This window comes from Nothoprocta perdicaria, unplaced genomic scaffold (assembly GCF_003342845.1).
Source record: "Nothoprocta perdicaria isolate Ctin4 unplaced genomic scaffold, notPer1 scaffold_23, whole genome shotgun sequence".
NCBI classification, from domain to species: domain Eukaryota; kingdom Metazoa; phylum Chordata; class Aves; order Tinamiformes; family Tinamidae; genus Nothoprocta; species Nothoprocta perdicaria.
Genome location: NW_020455455.1, coordinates 1580873 through 1601255, shown reverse-complemented (window position 1 = coordinate 1601255; position 20383 = coordinate 1580873).

Genomic DNA, 20383 nt, shown 5'->3' with positions numbered 1-20383 from the left:
CTTCCTGAATATGAGAAAGGACAGTGAAAAGAGATAGAATTCTCAGCTTAGTCTGATGAATTTCAATTAGTGCACTTACCAAAGTGACCACAGTAATCTCTGAATCATAGTAGTTACCTGGAGAGTTGAAGAAGGATAGAAGAATTCCCTGAGGATAAAGGAAGGGCAATCACAATGTCACTCTTCAAAAGGGGAGAAAATATCTCTGCTTGGAATCTACAGACCCATCTACTGACTGTTCTTCCTTAAAAATTTCTGGGACGAGTTACTAAAAAATCTATTTATAAGGCATAAGAGAATCAGATGGTGATTAAAAAAACAGAAAACATGGATTTATCAAGAACAAATCATGTCAAGTCAATCTAATTTCCTCCTTTGACAAGATTACTGGCCTAGCTTGATAAGGGAAAAGTCACAACTGTAATATATTATTACTTGACTAGAATACATTTTAATCTTCTTAAATACAAACTAGGGAATTATCTTCTAGATGGAATAACCCTGAGGTTGCATCTAAAAATGTCCAAGTAGTTATGAGTCGTTCACTGTCAAGTTATACAGGGATATTTAAAATAGGATCCCCCAAGGAGTTACCCTAGGCATGGTTTGGTCAATATTCTTATTAATAACTTCCTTGATAAAAAAAGAAAAAAAAAAAAGTACAGATTCTATTGATCTCATTTAACGGAGAAGAGATAGGAGCCACTTTTAAGTCATGTTGACAATTTGGTGTGATGGTCCATAATTGATGAGTTCAAACCCAATAAACACATTTGCAAAGCATCATACATACATCATACATACATACATACATACATACATCCTCATTATTAAATGAGGGAAAACTGGTTGCACATCAATGAGGCAGAATAAGATCATAGCAGATCTCGCTGGACAAAAGCACATTCCATTCCAAAGTTTCTGCAAAACAGGCAATTCTTGTTCTGTGGTATATTATAATGCAAAAGTAATTTGCATTACTTTTTCCATTGGTAGTGTTGAGGCCTTTACCAGGACATTGGTAGAGTGTACTCTAAGTACTGGGACCAGACATTAAAATGATGGAAAAAAAAGAAAAGAATCCAGAGAGAGAAAGAGAGAGAGTAATAGTTAGTAATATAAATCACATTACTGAGGGAAGCTAGGGAAAAAAAAAAAAAAAGTTAGTTTTATATACGTTATCTAGGAAGGAAAAGATTGGGAGAAGCTACCACAAGAGCATCCAGTTCATACAAAAAGTTATGAAGGGGACTGTGATTTACCATTGTTCAGAGAAATACATATTACATGTAAGAAAAAAAATCAATTTGCCACATGGGAGATTTTAGGTTTGATATTGCAAAAAATAGTTTTCATTTTAAGACTAGCTGAAACACTGTAATAGACTACCTATTTCCTTTGGGCTTGTAATATTTTTGTTTAAAGAAAAAAAATCCCTTGTTTGTTTCATATTAAGTGATGATATTATTTCAAAAAATTCTTGTTGCCTTCAAGCAAAATTTTCTTCCTGGGTCAGCCAAAAGCCTGTCAAAAAAACGTGAATCATGCACTTAACCCAAGACTTAGACAGAGAGCTAATCATTAARCCCAAAATTTATGAGGAAGAAGTTCCTGGTTCAGCAACTATTACCCATGAGCTCATTAGGAGCTCCTTGTCTGCCTGGAAAGTTCCTTGCATGCCTGCAGTTCTGCTTTAGGATTGCTCAGAAGTACCCAAGCTAAGTTGCAGAGCATATTTAAGCCTTAGTGGAATACAGAATAATACCTAAGGATGCAGAAAGTACAGTCTGGCAACACAACGCAACAAAAGCATTTTCTTGTAAAAGGCAGGTATTCATAGTCTACTGCTCTACAACACTTTTTGAGTCTGTCCTCAAAAGAAGTCCTACTACCCAAGACCAGAAGGCTACTCTAACCATCTAATCAGTTTCTGACTTCATGGAAGTCACCTCTATAGATATTGCTTCCAGAAGAGATAAAAAAGCTGATCACAACGCTTATTTTGTAGAAAGTCCATATTGTCCCATATTTCTACTAGGAAAGRAAAAGAGGCTTACAGTAGGGCTTTAAAAAAAATAAGGGTTGGCAATCAAGACCCAATTCTGAGTTTGCAATAGGCAGAATTTTTCCTCTGTGGGCTCCTAATTTTTCCTCTACSGGCTCCAAATTTTCCCTCTAATTTTCATGCATGCAGCACAGCCCTTCCCCTATGGGCAGGGTGTCAAGTATTTTGTTAGCCCTTAGGGCCATTTCTCAAACTGATGACACTCTTAATGACCTGAAGCAAAGTCTAGTGAAGGGAACTAACAGCATGTCAATACAATGATTTAACATATTCACTGAACTACTTTGCATGCACAATATCTCTTGTGGTTTTTTTTTTCTTTCTGTTGAGAAGGGACAAATATTGAGTCACAAAGAATCTAGAAAGAATTCAGCCCAATGGAAGAGTACATGATCTAAAAACATGACATGAGTTTATAGTGTTTACAGAGGTAAATGCTCTCAGTTATTTAATACTCCTGTAACTTGCTAAAAAAGTTAAGAATTGAGGTAAAATTGAATCTATCAATTATCTAACTACAGATCTGCCAGAGATGTTCTGATGTTCAGATTGTTTTGAAAGCCTCTCCATTCCTGTGGATCAACTTCTATTACTCATTCATTCAAAGAACAGTCATTTGAACCTTTCTTTTMTTTMTTTATTTATTTATTTACATTTTCCTTAAAATGGAGCTGGGATGCAGCATTTTTAATGATATGACATAAACATTCACTGTGTTTTCCCAAATGTTTTAATTACTCAAATTTTTCTGCTGGWTTTTTTTTTATTATAGTTTTTCATTTCYGATATTACTGTAAATTGCTGTTGACTGGATAGATGAGATTTAAGTCTATTTGCCTGCATATCATGCAGACTGTTTCATAAAGTTTCATTTTTTCAGAGACCTTTTAAAAAGTACAGATAAACAATATAAAAATTAGACTTGATTGCAATTTGATGGCAAGTATTTGCCACTCACTTGAATAGCTTGAAACACCTTTCTATCCGCATCATTGTCTGAAAGATACCTGAGTTCTTGACTAGCCTGTCTAGTAACTTAGAAAGAAGGGAGTAGGCAAGGAGTGAAAATRAGGATAAAAAAATATGGCATTTAAACCCAACTTTTAGTGCTTTTATAAAAGCTGTTGTCTGTAGTTGTTTGAAAAGACAAAACATATATGTGAAAACCTAAAGCAATCTCATGGAGAAATTACTTTCYTACAATTACCTATATTAAAACTGTAGCGCTATTCTATTTTGCTTCCCTGTCCACCTCCCAGTAAAGATCAAGGAGCACTTAGACCCGTTATCTTCCTTTTTCCCATTGCTTCTCCCACCTTTCTTAGAYATGTCTGTCCCCTTCTCTTTCTTTGGCCTAGGGCTGCACATTGGCAATGGGGACAGATGACTCCCAGCTATCACAGTCCGCTACATCGGCACGAGCTTGTGCTCCAGCTTTGGGGCTGTGTACATCAGTCTTCGAAGGGTGACTAAACTGAACGTGCTGGAGATAGAGTTAACTGATTGCTCTCCAAGTTCTGGCTCATTATCTTTCTCTCTATTTCTTCCAAAACACAAAGTAACATATTAGCCTAGTAGCTTTAGCTTGAAATTAAGAATCTATGAAACACTTTGTTTTGTGGCACAATTGACCTTTCCTAAGAACTAACCCAACTTAATTTCAGTGAGAAGATGTGCTATATCAACAGTGAGAAAGAAAAAAAAAAGAAAATGAAAAAAAAAATAGTGCATCTAATAAGTATAGAAATGTTTAGCTAGGTCCCTGCCACATCTATTTATTATTTTAGCCAGTACTCTTCACTTCTCGGGGACATACTTACTGTATTTTAGAAGCAACTTTTCCACTAGTGCTTTGTCTGATACAGAAAGTTTCCACTGAATGTGTCTGCCATTGTCTTTAGGTAATAATAATACTGGTAGTAACTTCAGTAGCTTGTGATAGGTTATTCCATTGCTAGGATTCTATCCAAACTAGCCCACAGCATCTTTACTATTTGTCAATGACATACAACACATGGAATAGCAGACGCCAAAGCCTAGAGGCCAGAAAAATGCTCTTTCTATTTTCCATATTTGTGGTGAATCAGTGGGAACATAATGAGGAAGAATGAAAGGCATTTTTAAAATTACTTAAAAGATAACTAAGGAAATTCTATAAAAGTGAGGCAAAGACCACATTTAAAAAATGACTCTCTGTAAAACATATAAAACATTATTTTTGGTGATATAAGTAAAAACAAGGTTAAAAAATAACTAGTTTAAATATCCATTTACATTTTCCTTGCTGACATTGAGTCTTGCTCCTATTATCATATCCAAAAGTCCAGCTGCACCCTCACATTCAATAAAATGTTCTCCCACCAGGCTCTGGTTTGAGCCTTTGATATCATTATTGAAGATAATTTTATGTTCTTTACAACCTCCCTCCTTTCTTTGTGCTCTGCAACTTGGGCTGAAATTGGTAGAATTGAAGCACTTATTCAACCAGTTAACACAGAACATTTTTAGCATCCAACACATGGTCATGGACCTCTGTAAACCAAAAACACATCAAGTTTCTGGTTTCAGCTTAAATCAGGCACTTCACCAAGATTAACAGCACTTTATCTGATTCATATTTCTGACAATACCACTTTTTTACAGCTAAAATAGCAAGGGGTGAGACAGGATGTTCCTAAAGCTTTAAAAAATATCCAGTATTGATCTCATGAATATAACAATAGTCATGCACTTTAAACATGTGTCTCCAGTAAACAAAAATAAGTATGTGTTTTAAGGCACCTTAAGTTGTTAATAACCTCCACTTTAGTGTATATGTAATATTTTTATCATTTGTACAGATGTACAAGGAATCATTTTTAACACCTTAGCATGTCTATCTCACTATGGTGATTTGTGTCACTACAGGGGGATGGGAGTAGGGGTTGAGAGGGTTAGTCATTTTTCCTTTAAACTTCCTAGTATGCCATCTTTCTAGTCAATGGCATCATTCCTTTGGATCTGTTTGAGGTTGRCTGAAACTGCTGATGCCAATGTTATGAAATGTGCTGATGTTACCTCAATCTGCAGCCCTTCTGTCCATATCCAGGCTTCTATCCATATTATTGGTAAAGCTTACTTAACCTTACATATCTTTTGTTACTGCCTTACCAATTAGGCCTTTAAAAATTAATTCCCTCCTGTAACATTTGTTCTTTGTGCTAAAAGCTTAGGATGCAGTTTCTCAGTTCTGTGTTTGAGGTGCTGACTTGGATGCCACAYCAAAATCAAGAAGTTAAACCCAGGTTCAGCATGCAATGAAAACTTTCACTGGAAAATTCTGGTATTTTTGCTCATATTAAGTTGAATCCCAGTCCTTATACACCATCAGGAATAAAAAATAAGTGAGGTTGGCATGCATAGCAATACAGATTTCAACTGTTACGAATAATCATAGCTATACATGGCTGTCACTGTAATTCTAATAACCTACATGCTTTGAAAATCCAGAATGATGAAATTCTTCCTCATTTTGGAAAATCRATTGGGTTTGGCTGGATACGAAGTATACTTTGTGTTTTGGGGAGCATATGAAAAATCACAATACTAAATATCTTTATATTTGTTTATTTACAAAAGTCTTGAGAATTAGTTTAAAGAAAATATCACTTAAGAGAGTGACATCGCATGTGAAGGGATCATTTTGTGGTGTATACTTCAGTGGTAGACGAGGTATTTTCTCATTTTAAATTAATTTCCAACATTTGGAAGATACAAAGGAAGGTTTACCAATATTGAACATTCTAAGAAATAATTTTTATTTGACAAAAAAGTTAAAATATTTATCATAGAGTGAAAAACAAAGAGGCGACAACTTTTATTTCATGGATAGAGAAATTCTTCAGCTCTGAGAAATATTTTAAAAAAATGACTTCTCTTTCCATGTCTCTCCAAAAACTGAGAACTGAATTCAACTCAAAACTGAGTTCAACAACACTCATAGCCAAACTAAAATAAAGGATACCGGGTATTATCATGCAAAAGGAATAATTTTAACAGGTGCATAGAAAGAAATGCATGAGTTCCTTGTGATTCTGTATGGCTATGAGGGATATATTTTTCTCCCCACAGTCTCTGAGTACTGAAGGTTGAATTATAATGAACACAGCTACATTTTGAGGCAAAACAGTTGGAAACTTGTCAGAAGTATTTGAAAGAAAAGATCAGCACTGTTAGCCAGTACTTTCAGATTTTCTGAACTAAAGGCCATGGAAATAGGTGGAAATATTTGCATTAACTTCTACGGAATTTAGTTTTGTCCTGAAGCAAATGCTAGAGAAAAAAAAAAAAAAGAAAAGAAAAAAGTATTAGTTTTCAGACAAAAAAAAAAGAAAGAAATGGAGCTGCTCACAGTTTGAGAGGAGACAAATGTGTTTTATACAGGTAGTATGTAAGAAGCAAACAGAACATACACCCATGACTGCCTGTACAGAATGGAATCACAGCTTATCAACCCAGTGCCACAGCTTTTTCTGTTTGACTGACTAGTTAAATGTCGTTATCTTATGATGCTCTGCAATGACAAGGACCCTGTGCTCCTAATTCTACCTGGTTATGGATGCCCATACTATGCAACAGAGTAACAGATATGAAGAAGTCCTTAGTGCACGTGTTAGTCATTTACTATTATCTGTGTGTCTTCTGTTTATTTTTTTTTTACAGGAATTCTAAAATATTTAAAATATGCTTTCTGCTTTGGAGAACTCTTTAGTACTTTTGTTATTGGATTTACTGCACAGTCATTTCAGTATTTGTAATTTTAGAGAATTCATTATCGCTGTTTATAGCAGACTACAAAGGTTTAGGAATGGCAAGTATGTACACAGATAAATCAGCACTAATTGTCATCAGAGGTGACACATAATCCCAGAGCAGAATTTCCCTCCAGACTCTCATGCAGCATCTTACCACCTCTTGTCACTGATCCTCCCCAGCTCTAGACATGTGCTGACTGGCAAATAGGAAGTGGGAGAACATTCAAAGACTATTTTCCCTTATTTAAGTTAGGCAGGATTGAGGAAGGGGACCTTGAAATAATTGTATTAGATTTTGAAATTCTTCTTATGAGATGTTAAAACAAGGCATGCTGGTRCTTACATTTAGACACGATTCACACAGTTTTTTTAGCCTATGTCTGATTCTAAGTGCATAAAGAACCATAGCAAAACATCTCAAAACGAGTGTTTTCCGTATAACTGTTTAAAGTAATAGCTATCAGTATAATCATATTTTGAACGATGATAGTCATATTCTTACATCAAAGAAAAACTATAAKGGATTCATAGTGTATTTATGTCCTGAAGATGCACAGCAGTGGATTTAATTCTCTTCCGTGCTGTCCTTCAAACCTACACAAACATACACRCAGATATGTGTATAAATAAAAATATATGCATGGTCTCAAGGAAGTCTAATAAGATTGTATATCTCACATTATCCCTCAGATATTATGATATATTCAGGAAAAAAAGGCCTATGGATCTTTGGAAAGGCCTTTAATAGTAACATATTTCTCAGTAGAGAGGAGACTCTATACATTAACTATATTAAATGCACAGTGACATGACTGCTACTGTAATAAGTGCATACAGCAGTAAACTTAATTCTGGCTTTATTTATGTGTCTGCAGAAAGTCCAGTGCTAACCAACAGGCAAAATGAAAATTCATTGTTCCAAAGAGTTGACAAAAAACCAAAAACGTATACTTTTATTAGGTTCTGGGATATAGAAAATGTGATATAGTGATATACTATAAAAGTAAATTTTTTATACTGTGTATACAGTAGAACTTACTAAGAAACAGCTAGTTAGTAAGTAAAAAAAAAAGATTAAAAACAAAGCTGCCTGTTCTAAAATAAAAAATGAAGGAGTTTTACAGTTTTAACTTCCCAGTGCATCAAAGTTGCAAACTCTTTTTCAAGTTGAATATGTTTTAATGCTGATAATGTTTACCCATCAATACCACAGGGAATACTGTCAAAAAACAAAAGTGATAATAGTGTGGATCCTGCCAAGAAAGATCTGGACTTTGTCCAACTGTCTCCCATTATTTAGCTACCACTTTTCAAATTTCATATAATAAACTTTATTTTGAAACAGTATTATACAAGTTTATTTGATTTCCTGCACTTGCCTYTTGGCAAAGTAAAAGAAAAATGAACCAGTATTGACAAAGATGGCATGTACAGATAGGTGATTACAAAGCAGCACATCCATCTCATTCCATCACGATACTGTCATATACGTGGTGGGCACAAGTGCAGCCAATGAAAAAAATACTTAATTGGAACACTCTGAAAAATGAGACAAAAGTGAAGAAGGCAGCGATTTTACATAAACAAATGAGTGTACTTCCATAAACACTCTTAAGGGATTTTATTTTACAGTAGGAAAAAATGCTATAGGATTTATTATTAAAAGATTCTATTTTTGTCATGCAGAAGAAAACAAATAAAATGCAGAAGTTGTTCAAGCCTTCTTTCCACTACAAAACAAGASATTTGATCAATATCTAGGGTGAGATGTTCAGCAGCTTCACAGTTATGTGCACAGTTTCCATTGGCATAATAGAAAGGTATTGATTCACTCTAGCCAAGAATCTGGCCCCAGCTTCTTGCTATAGTAGGAAGCTCTTAAAAATAAAGAAGTGTTTAAAAGCAAGTTYATCCTGTAAAGCAGTACTAGGTAATTATCCACTCATGAGAAGATCCTTCAGTGTGACAACATTTTACACCAGGCAAGGCAGTTCAAAAAGAAAAGATGCGGAATATACGACTGGATCGTTCAAGCAGCCACATAAAAGCATGTAGCCAAGATTAGAGAAAAGACCTTTACTGTAGGCAGCAGAAAGATACAAACACAGTTTAGTTCTCTGAGGTCATCAATGTCCTCCACCTCTCTGACTTTAATTGCATCTGAAAAAGCTCAAACACTAGCTARAGGAATGTGCATTCACATCTCCCCTGAACCTTGAACCCAGATGTCATGTTCTTCCTCCTGGCCTTGTCTTTTTGGATTTCAGTACTCATTTTCATGGATTTCCACATACATAAATAAGATTGACTGTGCAAGTCTAACAGAAGATGAATCTAGTACACATCTTCCACAGAAAAAGAGCAACAGCTTGGGTTGTGCTGGAAGACAAAAGAGGAAACCACTCAAAATGAGATACARGATCTGTCCTTGCTGATATTTGAAGTAAAGAATCATTCTCAACTATTCTGAAGCACATAAACCATCCTACTATGATAYAGTCCATTTAAACCCTCTACTTTTCATTGTTGGTACCTAAAGTAGAACCCCTATACAGTTTAGTGTATGAGCTGCCTGTCTCTTTTGTCAGGGTAGTCCCTGACACAAGAAGAAAAAGGTTCAAGATTGTAAAGCAGAAGCAGAGCACTGAGGGATCAGGACTGACAGAATTCCTCTGCTTAAGACCACCAAAACAAAAAGAATTCGAAACATTGCACAAAGGGCAAGCTAGCAGACTAGTAACGGTAAGGTTGATCTAATCAAGATGGACAGGTAATGCRATCTTAACTATAATATAGGCAGAAGCTACAGCCAGGCTTCAAAACAATCCTAAAGTCTACCTTAACTATCAACACATAGACATCGCCGCACCAAGCAACAGGAATTGTACGCTCTTACCTATATATCCTTGCCACATCACTTGAATCCATCTAGTTCCAAGCTTCTCTATAGAAAATTTTTAGACAAGACCACAATTCCGTGTTGGCTGTGTTAGCCCACAGTGCCAAGAATCATTTAAGAGCTGGAGATCCCTGGAGGAGCAGTATGTCCTGTATACAATCCACATTGTCTTCCCCATGAAAGCACCAGGAGTACAGGATGTAAAGGAGACCCCAGTGATAAGATTACGGTGTGAATTCAAGATTATGTTTCTTTATTTACTTTGAAGGAAGCTTTAGCGATGTTGTATTATTAAAATAAGGTCTTACATTAGTCAWGACAAAATTAAGAAGGGATTTTTCTCTCACTGGCTACTAAATAAAGCATTAATTATAATATATAGCAGATTAACTTGGGTTTGGGCTCTTAGAAAGAGAAATGTGCTAACACACAGAAGCAAGTCAGCATAATTTTTACCTAATTTAAGGGAAGTACATTTGGGCAGCTGTTGGTCAGCATGTGAAATTCTTTTTTAATTGGTGTTTTTGTGTTTTGTTCTCTACCAGCTTTGCATACTGCTTCTTTTCACATTCTGCCTTCTTTTCACATTCTGCCTGGCACTCACTGGTGCTCGTCTGAGGTGCCAGTTAGCCTGCCATCTGCACTAGTCCCTGCTGCACTGAAATGTGTCTTTGCTTTGCTTCAGGAATCAAAATAAAAATTCTGAACAATTAGTGACTCAGTGGTCAAGCTGCATCCAGATGAAAATGTGAGTTAATGAAAGCTAAAGATGGCCTCTCAACTAATTTGTCATTCTGTAATCATGGCTTCCATCCCACATTGCATCAGTCAGTTGCTTGGAGCAATATACAGCAGTTTCAGGGCTGTTCTACCCTGAATATTCATAATCTGCAATATTCAAGTTATTTTGAGCAYGCATCATTTTCAGTTATATACATTCCAGTCCTGAAAGAGCTAATATCCTGCCATTAAAATTGACAAAACATTGAAAAATTAACATGGGTATTCTAAATTTTTCTATTTATCTGGTTTTTATATTTCTTAAATTCTCAGAGACTAGTGCCAAGTAAAGTTAACATATTAAAAAGACAGAAGCTATAACATTGGTAGAAATAACACAATCATAATAAAAGTAAAAAGTTTAATTCAGCTTCCTCCTATGAAATACAGAGCATTTTGTTTACTCCATATGGTTTTCATACAGCTGCTATTTAACATATGGTTGGAGAAAAGCAAGAAATGTTTCTGTGTTTGTGTTAGTGATAGTGAATTTCAAACAAAGCAGATTTTCACGATTCAATGATTTCTCCAATCCTATTACCTGTTTTCAAGCAMATAATTTGGTAAGAGGGAAGCCACAGTAGGAGAGCAGAAAGAAGGTAAATTTTTCCCAAGATCGTGTATTTGACATCCTGTCACTTACATTGCACACTTCTGACAGAGATAACCTATCTTTTGCCTGCTGATAAGAAGACACAAAGGTAAAGTCAGTGAACGTTTCCTACAAGAAATTGTAATTCATCACTCACCAATGTAATGTGGAAAAACCCCTACTCACTGAAAATATGATTTCCTTTGAAATGAAGAAATGCCTATTTAATCATTGTGTCATGACACATACTTTTTAAAGAGAGAAATGATATTTTAAAATAAAGAAAGAATTGTTTTCTGCCTTTAATAAAAAAWTTAAGAAAGGACACATTCAAGGTAATAACAATCATTAACAATATTTTCATATTACTTATTTCTGTATTTATAATGCAGCAGTAACTGCAGGATTCCTTTTAGACCAAGCTCACAATAGTCCAGTTCATAGCCCAGCCAATTCCACCCCAYTAAGACATCTCAAAAAATCTAATATTCTCTACCAAAATTTAAATTCCTGGTAAAGAACCTATTTTTCTACATTAGCTATACAGGTTATGAGCTATCAAAACTAAGTGTGAAGTGAGATATACTGCCGTTTTAGCAAATGAATTAATTTCTTTTTTGACTAGTTAATGACTTGAGTATCAGACTCTTTTACCTTTGCAGGGCTAGCTCTATTTTACATTTTGAAACTGTCTTTACATTTTAAAGAGCTCCTCCAGTGATTTCTGAAATTTTATTATGGAATTACAGCTCTGGTTAGCTGGATAGATATACTAAAACATGATACACATCCCAAATAATCATGTGAAATCTCTTGAATGTGGGGATTGCAGTGGGATAGTAARCAAGCAATGCTAATGTTAATAGAGATCAAACTACAGAAATATTCCCCCCCCCAAAAAAAACAGTTCCAAATTAGTTTAAAGGTTGTGTTTAATGTGATAGTGTCAAACAGCTAGCTGTTTCCACTACGTTAAGCAAAATGTTTACAGGAAAAAGGCATCTGAAAATCAGATTGTTTAGTAAGGTGTCAAGGATGAATTTAAGAGTCAAGCAGGACTATTTTCCAAAAGCACCACTTATTTCAGCTTTCCTTTCAAACTCCATAGGAATTGCTGGAAATCCAGCTGATGAACATAGAGCAGTTAGCTGGAAACTCAATACGTATTTAAGACAGCAGGTCTCAGGCAATCAATTTGGAAAATCTTTGTCTATTTGTTTTCTTGTAAAAAGCAAATAAAACTAACCTGTTTCAGTTGCCAAATGTGCTGAAGGGAAGCAAGCCCTCTTGAAAGAAAATGTTATCAGAAGTAAAATAAGATCATGTGTTTTATGTGCACTCAAAACAGAACTAATCATTTTGCCTAAAACATAGAAAACAAGCCAAACAATGTAGAATGCTACAAAACACAGATACAATTTTTAATGGGATCTAAAGCTCAGACCCAAAACTACAGCCTTTGGAAGTGATTTGAACTTGAATTTTTATTTGAACACAGCAGTGACTTTTATCATTGCTCTAATAACCAGGATTTTTTCCTAGAGAATAAACTGAGAGTTATTTTCCTCTGGGCTGTTTCAGAATAGGACAACCAAATGGCTTTGCAGGGACATTTGTTTAGGTGTGCCATGTAAACCCTCCATATGCAATAAGCAGCACAGCCAGAGAATGTCATGATGATCCTCTCCTCCACATAAGGCTAAAAAAAAAAACCCTAGCTCTTATTTTATTGTCATCTTACATGTTGTTTCTTTATGTGGACGTCCTCGTTGCAGAGCAGTCATGCCACTGATTCTGGGGATGTTATTCCCTCTAAAGTGATAAATGGTCAATTCATAACAGAACTGATCTGAGAATCTGCAATCAATATAGGCACTAAAGTATAGTATCAACGGTCATTTTGGTCCTTATTGCTGCACACAGATGATGATAACACAAAAACATTGACATTAGAGTATTATTTGGTTACTTCATCTCTCTTTACTGCATGGACACTGCCCCACATCAATCTAACCAACAAATCAATTGCTCACTTAGAAAGATGTCTGCAAGTGCTCATCTTGTCTTTTCCTTCAAATATATTGCAACCATTTTTCCATTTAGTTACACATAAAATGGATTTGCTGAAGCTCTGCAATTGGGATAAACCAAAGAACCTGATTTACTGAAATAGCTTAGAAAAGGCTTAATACTACAGTGGTGTCAACCAAACAGATTTTTAAAAATTTTCTCCTGACAACAAAGGGAAAATATCCATTCCAAAACCATGTATAAAAGGAATCTTTAAAAAAAAATTCAACCTGTCTTAAGGAGAAAACAACATTCACCTGAAGTRCTTTGAGAACTACAGATGAAGACAACACTATTAACTGTATTTTTAAAAGTGATGCGACAACTAATGCTGTAAATAAAAGTATCTTCACCCTAGTAGATCTGACACAAGAGAAAGGCAAAAATAAATAGAGAAATAGCAAAGCAATGTTTATTACTTCTCAAGAGTTTCAGCTTTCCTAGATCCATAGTCCTTTTGCAACTTTAAGAAAAAAATCCATTCCAACTCTTTCCTTTTATTTATGGAAAAGTGCATTTTCCATAAAATAAATGCACATTTTCCATTTGATAATGAATAGATAATTCTACTCTAGGCTGTCTTTAAACGTCCAAATATTGTTTGCCAAAGGCACTTCTTCCTTTTCCCTCAGTACATCATTCCACTTGTGACAATTGAGTTTAAGCTCAACTGAAACATGTCACCAGAAGAAATCTAGTCAAATGTAAGAACATGTGTCATATATCTTTCTGTGACTGCCCACAGATCCAGTCCCTGCTGCATAGCAGTTTTGGTCCACTGCTGAAGAGCATGGACAGCAGGCGCTGTAACATAATAAGTCCACTTTACTATCACAGAAAACAGGTGTGAAAAGTCACATGTTGAAAAAGCACATTAGGGGTATTCATATCAAAGTCAACCATAGCCAGATAGATGAACTATGAAACCAAAAGCATAAACTTAATAGCTAATAGGTTTAAAGGCAATTTCAGAAGTCACCAGGTATTTAACCACTTATGTAGGTGAAATGTGCTATTTTAATAACATTGTCATTACCTAAAATTTCCCACAGGCACAAAGAGCCCAGACCGCATTTAGCTCTGCAGTGTACTGCAATCAGGACAATGATAATCTATTCATTTTGATCACTCTTCACAGATGTCTTCTGCACTGAGAAGCCCTGATGGGGACTGTGAACCCAGTTCTGGAGAGCCTTGTCTGATATCTGTGTAGCCCATAGGAATGTCTATAGCTCCTTGTCTAGTCCTGATGRCAAGGACTCACTGATTTCCTGGACTCACACATAAAAACACTTACTCATATTCCTCATTTCTGATTGCCAAATTGTCTGTAACCACACTGTYTGCAGAGGTTGTAAAGCACTCAAGCACCAGACATAGATTTTATTTTCGTAAGTGACAAAAAGATCAGTACTGGGGCAGCCTGAAAGATGTGGGTTATATTATTTAAGCTCTTCTGGACTCAAACTAAAAACCTGGCATGATAGTGACTGAAAAAAAAATCCTCGGCAATTCAAGAGAGAGATGTAGATTCCTTTGCTGATGGGCAGCACAGCGGCCCATATTGACCACTTCTGAAAAGATGAGGCCATTTAGCACAGTACAACAGACAACAAATAGTAAGCAATAATTTCTGTGTAATGCAAAAGCTACCTAAACCATGGCTAAAGACCTACTGCTGTTTCTATTTCATCTTGGACAGACTATCTATTTTCTACAACTTTCTTTTTTTTTTTTTTTTTTTTTTTTGATTTCACAGATGTTAGTTGAAATTATCTGTGCACTTATCTTTTCCACAGCTTATTTCAAGCTCTATGCCTTAGCAATTGGTAAGGTATTCAGAGCTCTTTTGTATGCAATGCAAGGACTGTAAAACAACCCTAAATCTACCCCGCAAACACAGAAAGAGAGTTTGCACTTCAATTTCTCTGGTCTTTGGAATCAACTGGAATAGCAATGGAAATAGATACTCAAGACTCTTGTACTCTCTGTAGCTTACATCTTTTTTTATAACTTCATTGCTCTACGGTTTCACCACTACCCAGTTGTTGACAACAAAACAAATGAATTAAGGAAGGGTAGAAAATAATTCAGTAAAATCTAGATTTGTTTTAATAAAAGAAAAATAAAAAGGTTTTGATCTTCTTAGATTGGTCCTTTGATGTGGATAATTTTCAAGAGTGGGACCTCTTGAAGAATGAAGGATCATGTGAAGTTTTATCCCTAGAGTAATCAAGCTCCAGTGAATCTTCTGAAGAAAGTGAAGTGTTAATAATAGCAGAGAGTGCAAAGCTATTAAATATCAAGGGCCAAAGTCTCTAATGTATTGAAATAAGCAGTACATGTCTGCAAATTCAAGCAAAGTAAAGGCAAACATTTCTGTTGCACATTTCTTTAAAAGAAGATAAAGAGCACCAAATCAATAAATCACTGAAAAGATTATTATTTTGTACAAGCTGAAGGTCAGTGCAGGTTATTCCCACTAAAGCAAACAGAGTTTGTTAATTTAATCCAGCAGATTTGGCAGGGAAACCAAACAGGAATTTAAKCAGCAGCAGAAGGTGGTGAACATCTCTGAAAATTGAATAATCATTGTGCCCGTCAGTAAACATCATTATAGAAAGAAAAAAAGGAAAGAACAAAAGTGTCCCTTTTTCATGCTGTTCATTAACTTCTTCAAGCAGGTAATGAATGATTTAAAACAACAAACTCTGAAAAACAAAAACACCATATATAAGAACAAACAGTCAATCATTTAGCACAGCATTTATGACGACATTAAACTTCCCTTAACTATAGCTCTTCCTTCTCCTGCATTGCAATTCTTCCTTAAAAAAACTGCCTCAAGATATGTGTACAGTAACATTTCTATTATTCTAATTAAAAAAAAAAAGATTTATTTATTTTTCAGCTTCTTCTAGTCCATAGAATGACAAAAACTCAAAAATCTCCAAATACCTTTTCTTGTATTTTGTAAGAATTGCCCAAGATAGGCTGTTGACATCTGTGGCTGTTAAGCACAGTATATGCTGCTATGTGTGGTGCTGCTTGTTTGGGATGGAGACAACTTTTTCCTTTGCGTAATACCAAAATTGTAAATCATCTCAAGTCATCAGTATTTTATTTCATAGATGAAGTTATTTCTACTACAGAACACTTCTCTCAGTTTTTTCTACATATAATTAAATGTCTTCTCCATATTTATACTCTTTATATTCTTATATTGTAAGATAAACTGTGCCCTTAATAAGCAGAAATTCAGGTAATCTGATGTAGCACAACAGTTCATGTTCTCTACTGACATGAAAATTAATCCTCCTGGTTTATGAAGGAAATTCATAAAAAATGAAATCTGTATCCTGAGATTAATATAAACCTTTTGGCTGAAGTCACTCAGATGATTCTGTACCCAGTAGAGTTTTATTAATCTGTAGAGACTTCATATTCACAGTAGCTAAATTTCAAACTCCTGCAAATATGAAAAAAAAAATAAATATAAAGATTTGGGGACAATCTTCTGTTTATACTGGAAAACTCATCAGTTCAGAATTCCCAGCTAACATATTGATATGTCAATATGTATGGACGAGAACTGATTACCCATTAAATCACTTTTCAGAATTTTSCTAATATTCATCTAAGTCATATCCAAAATGTTGTCAATCCTTGCTCAAAATATTAATCTTCCATTTTTAGGAAAGACTTTTTTTTCACTTTTAGTTTTAAAAACAGCCTACATTCAGTTAACGCAGCCGGTCAGCATACCCTCAGGACCTTAAAGGTTGTTACCTACCTTAAAAAAGTTACATGGCCACCAAATAAGAACTTCTGAATCAAGGAGGAATTCAGTCACAATTCAAGATATGCAGCCTTTTCGTAGCAGTAAAAAAATGTGAGGCTAGCAGGGTAAGTCAGAGATTTATATTACACACTTTACATTTACGTGAGTAGGTTGAAGAAATACAGAAATTACATATATATTGTCCTGGCCTGATCTAATACCCCTGCCTTTGGCCAGAAGTTACAACAAAACCAAATAAAGTAGTCTTGGAGGTTAAGAACATAATCACTTCCTTTAATATTTATTTTCATTTGAATAACAGAAATGTTTATGCTGCTGGTGACAAGAAATAAAATATGTTGAAATCATCTTTGATGGTGCTCAATGAGTAAATGGTTTCTTTCATCTGAAACAATTTAAAATGCTCCATATATCTTGTTACTTCACCACAGACACAAGACTCCTGCTCACCCAACACAGAGCATACATGAAATACTACATGGATGTGGACACAAATTTCAAAGTATCATTAATTCTTCTGAACTGGACTTCCATGCTTTTTTTGTGGGAATAGTACATAGCATCCTGCTGCCATGCAATGTAACTTTATCACATGAAGGTGTGGAGACGATAAATTATGAGAATTAGAGAATTTAACGGAGAACATACCTGAGCAGTTATACTGATCTTGCGTTTTTGCCTACATTTCTTCACGCTGCACTTCCCAGCTAACAAACCAGAAACTGCTCTGGTTTTGCATGCGGTGGTGCATGGAGTAGACACTACCAGAGGCAGAAGGCATTTCACACATACTATCGTCAGTRCAGCTCTTTCACTGGTCATTTGCACAGTACAGAGGCATTGGTGTTTTAGTTCAGATCAAGAAAGAACATTTTGAAGTGAATTTCCTGACCATCCCCACTTAGGACATTCTGTGCCACATCTAAGAGTGGTTTTGGAGCACATCTGCTGGTGCACTCCAGCTGCTGATGAGGTCAGGCATGCAGGATAAAGCAAGACTGCAGTCAGGTCCCCAGCACCTCTTGTGCCCTGCAGACCTGCTCTTCTGCACCACAGCACTTGCAAATGGACATACCACCAGACAGTCCTAGTCAGGGTGGCATGGGCCAGGCCTGCAGTCCTTTACAAATTCTGGAACTAACACCCAATGGTTATTTGGGGCAAAGAACATTTCATTCTGTAAGATGGATAGGCGCTTTTTACCATAGTGATTTCTCCTTTGTAAACATGGTGTTAGAAAACTGTGATTTTCTAARGAAATGAGGCACCAAAAACCTACCAGACTTCATTGAAAATGGGGCAGTTCCTGTKGAGAAAATCTTAACTTTAACACAAATGTGACAAGTTTGCCAAAATGCCTTTTATTGACACCTTTTCTCTACAAAATCCTGGAAATCTGTTATCATATGTTTTTCACCATTTCTCCTTAACATGGAAAGGTCCTTTGGATTTGGATTGGAAGGATTAGGTCCTTCTAATACAAAATTAGGTCCTTCTAAAACAAAATGCAAAGGCAATATCAAATGTAGCTCCAAGAGTATCTCCTATTAACCTGAGCAGTTTAAGATCCATGTTATTTCAAAAACAGTGTTGTCAGATTGGACAGCACCCCACTAGGTGTCTTAAAGTTTATCGCTATATAAACATTTGTCAATTCAGTGTTATAATACACTCTATTTTTACTGATAGAACCACCTAGGTGAAAAYTGATCCTTCAGACGTTCAATATAAGATCCTGCTTAGATTAGAAAGACTTAAAGGATAGCATATCAGATTATTACCTCATCACTCAGAGGCAAAACAGAACARTAAGATTCAAAGTTTATGGAATATGTAAATGCTTTACCTCTCAGCTAAAAAAAAACAATAGATAGACAGACAGACAGACAAAGATARACATTATTGTGCCCACTTATCTTTGCCAGAAGAAACTACTTTAAAAATTTCGGGACATTGGCTCAGTTGCACAAAGCCCCAAAGCTAGATTTCTTTCTTAAAATAAAATATTACAAAGATATCTGTTTTAAACTTCTTAAATTCTTTTAGAGATGATTCATATCTGATGATCTATGAAAAAAAATGGAAAGTTAAAATGGAAAAAAGGAGTGTGCAATTAATTTAACAGAAATACCACATACTTTTTTTTGTTTTTAACGATGCTGATGTTTTATTTCTAGAACAAGAGTCTGCAAAGTTTCAAATTTTGGCAGAGAAATAAAAAAATGCTTATTATTTTGCTTTTACAAGTATGCCTTTCATTCTTCAATAGATCTTTCTAAAAAGAAATCACCTGAAAATGAACAAATTATAGATTTCTAAAAATGCTGTGATGGTGCAAACATTTCTGAGATCTGGATCATACCAGATAAAACAGCCTCTTTATTTGAAGGATTACAGTTCTTTTACAGCTTTCTCCACCTTTAGGTGTTGTTTAGTCTCTTTCTAGCAAGGTACGATAGCACAGTCCATGTGTCATATATGAAATATCAACGAACCAGTTAAAGTAGTGCAAGAATGTGCTGATCTCACAGAGTTCCCCAATGGCCGACAAAGCCAAATCTTTTCCCTTTATTTTGTTGATATGAAACTGTGAAGAGGTGACCTCAGCTAGCCATTCACAGGGAGATTGCTTCCTCTATAATTTAGTCTGTATATGCTTAATCATGTGGATAAAAATGCAACCTTAAATGTTTTGATAAAGACCATCTTCTCATAGAATGTGATATTAAAATACAGGTAAGTGCTCACTGTGGAAGCTCTGTTGGAACGTGCTTTGGGTTTTGTATATACTCTCAGCTCTCCTAGAGAACACTGAATTGTCTAAAACTTGAAAAGCATGAATTAATTAACCAATATGTTATATTAACATAGATAGTTTAGATACTGCTTCTTGGGCTTTTAGGGTAGAAAGAAAATTTCTCAAAATGTACCTTGTTTATTTAGAAAAAAAATATATATTTAAAGATTTAACAATTTATCTGAAGTATGGGTTAAATTAAGTATGTTAAATGAAAGAGTATTCTAATAATAACATTAAAAAGTCTATGCTTATCACAGGGACAGTGTTCCTTTTGAATCATGTAAGTTTAAGGAAAAACTCCCAAAAATTATTTTGGGCAAAATTAATTTTGAACTGTGAATTTTCCTTTTTAATTCCTCTTATTTTAACAATTTGAGTGGAACATTGACTGATATCCTGCTCAAGCAAATATGTCTGTAAAATGGAGGTCTCACCATAATTACCATCCAATACTAATAGTTGGATTCATAAATAATATACAGGATTTGTCAAGATTATTGGTGTGTACCTCTGTATGAGTTTCTGCTTTCAATATACGAGAGAGGTCTGAACTCAGAAAATATCATACTATTCCTAAATATG